The sequence below is a fragment of the Nanorana parkeri genome, unplaced genomic scaffold (genome assembly GCF_000935625.1).
Source record: "Nanorana parkeri isolate BGI_ZX_2015 unplaced genomic scaffold, ASM93562v1 scaffold787, whole genome shotgun sequence".
NCBI classification, from domain to species: domain Eukaryota; kingdom Metazoa; phylum Chordata; class Amphibia; order Anura; family Dicroglossidae; genus Nanorana; species Nanorana parkeri.
Window position 1 is genome coordinate 573,553 of NW_017307055.1, and position 3,492 is coordinate 577,044.

A 3,492-nucleotide genomic window follows, 5' to 3' on the forward strand; every position below is an offset into this window, starting at 1 on the left:
TTTTTTTACAATATGTGGCAATATGCTTTTCGCACTCTATTTTAGCTGCCAGTATTGCTAGTTTGCATCTTTTATTACATTCTTTGTAGTTAACGAACGACAATGCCGTTGCCTCCATCTTATAATTTATAAATGCCACTCGCTTTTCCTTTATGTGATGCTTTACAGTTTTATTAAGTCATACAGGTTTTGTCTGTCATCTTTTACTTTTATTACCCAACGGTATGCATTTGGCAATGGCAATATGTAAGGTGTTTTTAAAACATTCCCACTTTTGGTCCGAGTTCAGTTGGTGAAATAAATTTTCCCACTTGATGTCCCCCACTAGGTGGCGCAGTTTATCAAAGTTAGCCCTTCTGAAATTAAGGGTTCTTGTCCTACCAACCTCCTTCCCTTTCCTGTATCCAATATAGAAAGTAATCATATTGTGATCACTATTTCCCAGTGTCTCCCCAATAACAATATCCTCAATTAACTCCGCTTTATTAGTAATGATTAAATCTAGGATGGCATTTTTCCTAGTTGGGACCTCCACCATCTGGTCCATGAAATTGTCACGCAACATGTTCAGAAATCGGCCCGCCTTTGTTGAACTTGAGGTTCCATTTGCCCAATTTATGTCAGGGTAATTGAAGTCGCCCATCACGACTACATTGCCCTCCCTCCCAGCTATTTCTATTTCAGACTGTAGATGAGCCTCCCCCCCTATATTTGGTGGTTTATAACAAATACCCACAATTAGTTTGCGACGATCGTCCGTCATGTCCAGTTCCAGCCATAAGGATTCCACGTCCTCCCCACTATTTGACGTGATGTCGTCCCTTGCATATTTAAATTATTTTTAACATAAATGCATACCCCCCCCCCTTCTCCCACCTCTGTCCCTCCTGAACAGGTTGTACCCCTCTATGTTGATGGCCCAATCATGTGCGCTGTCTAGCCAGGTTTTCCGCTATTCCCACTATATCGAAGTCCTCTTCGAGTTTCATAAGCTCAAGCTCTTCTAATTTATTCGCCAGACTTCTAGCGTTTGTGTACATACATTTAATTCCTGTATTGTTATTGGACAAAGGTTTAGGTGATATTGGTATTCCGGTATGACTTATATTATCTTCAGCTATAGGATTTACTATTGTGCATCACTCAGCTGTAGATACTCAAATCATCTCTGAATTGGTGGTGACACTGTCCGTCCTTCTGGAGGGTGGCTACTTTTGTTCCCCATGGTCCCTGTGTGTTTTGTAAAGAAGCCACCACTCCAAGCTCACATCCATGATGGACTACAATCTCAATACAAATTAGTAAACTAAATGTGAGATTGTAGTCCATCACTAGCATGTGCTCTCCACACAGGCTATATGCAGCACAGGCATGATATCTCTAATTTTTCTATTGTAATATCTGAGTTTGTCAAGGCTTTTGGTGCACACAAAGTGGATTTATACCCTTTGTGGTTTTTGAGAAATATGTTTTTTTCCTGTGTAGCTTTAAATTAATGTTTGCTGATCCTGCCATAAATGTCCAAGTTTGACTGCTATAGATTGACAATGCTCTGTCCATGTCTAACAATTGTGCTTCTGGGTTGTGATGCTGTTATTCAGGTTTTCAATGGAGACTACAAGCAGGCATTTCAACACATTATGCAGGCATAGTTCACTGTTGTCACCATTAAGAACCTTGCCCGGAGAAATGCCTGCATGAAGACAAGCAGTGGCTGCAAGGAGACTTTAGGAGATTAACAGCACTGAGATGACACAAAACAATTAAACAAATGTGAAAAAAAAGTATATAAAAAAAAAGCATGGCAATTGTTTGTTTGCACACTAAATAGCATTCAGTTTGGGTTTACATCTACTGTACTAGTTTTACTATCACTGGAGTTGCCTTTCTTTTTTAAAGGTTACAATATTGCTAAGGCCAATGAAAAGGGGCAATTTTGCTTCACTTTTCAGTCATGCAACCTACTAAACCTAAAGTTGCAATGATTGATTCCAGTAGATGATCATGCTTTCTTGGTGGGCATCTTGAGATTGTGATTAATTGCCGTAACTCCCTGGAATTAGTCAGAGATGATAGGGAGACGGTCACAGAACACAATTATTAGGAGGCTACAATACAAGTTCATGGAAAAGGGTTGAGGTAATCATAGGAGCGTGAGACCATTCACAACGAGTTTTGAACCAAATTGTTCCATTTGTGCTTTAGTAAATCAGAGAAGGTGCATTCACCTCTTCTCGAAATACAGTGGACACACAATGCCGGGTAAGCAGTGGTTGAGAAACAAGTATAAACACACTGGACGTGGTGTGAACAGGCCCTAAAGCTGAACTTCAGGGAATTTTTTTTTTTAAATAACTATCCTTGCAGTGGGGCTCTAATAAAAGGCACTATTACTTATTTTATCCCTCACTCTCACAGGCTCCTCCTCTTCGTCTGACTGGTCCCACAAACCCACTTCCTTTAGGCACTTCATCCAGCAGTCATAACTCAGACAACATCAAATAGAATGCAGGACCAGCAGTCCTCTATTGTAAGTGAGAAATCTTAAGATTGCAGGCAGATCAACAGGAAGTTTTCTGTACTTGCATGATCCTGAAAGGGTTAAAAAAGATAGTTCCACCAATCTCTGCCTACTAGTATTTACTTAGGATCCTACAGGGAAGGCATGCAAACTCTATGAATACAGCTACATGATAACTAGTAACTACGTATCAGCAGAGTTGTGTGCATTGAACTCACATAAACCTTCATTAAACATCACTTACTGACTATTAGCCAAATAATTCAGAGTATTCCATGTTGCACAGTGGCTGACCTAATTTTCTATTTGTATTACTGTGGCTTCTCATGACAGATTAAATCAAAACTATCATACATTTACTACTTAGAAATGCATGCTATAAAATGAGCACCGTGGTAAAATATGTAGTAACAAGCTAAATATAATAATTGCAACATATTTATATGTAGATTTCATTTCCTGACTATTGTTCCATGTAAGCCAAACATGTAATTAGATTGTAAACTATGTAGGCTAATCATATTGATCCCTGTTGGTTTGTGTCACAAAGTAGAAGCAGCTATATCAAGTAGAAAAAGTTGTGAGTGCAGATCTAATGTTAAAAAAAAGAAAAATATGCTCTTCAGAGTGTCACCATCAGAATCTGCATAATCAGTGTCATGTCTACAGCTGACAGTTAAAGCATTTTTAGATATTTTCCTGGGTCATTTACCCACTTAATCAACTGCCCTAAGGCTGGGTTCACACCTAGGTGACAGCATTTTTTTGCGCATAAATCAAAATGCACCTTTTTGTGAGCAGATTGTAGCTCATTGATGTTAATGAGAAAACATGCATAAAATGTGTGTAAGAATGCACACAAAACATGTATTTTCAAGTGTTTCCTATTGAGCCTATAGGGCCAAAACGAGCTGTAGTATGCCAAAAAAAAAGCTCCTGTACTTTTTCTAACAACAGGCGTTTTGCTTATT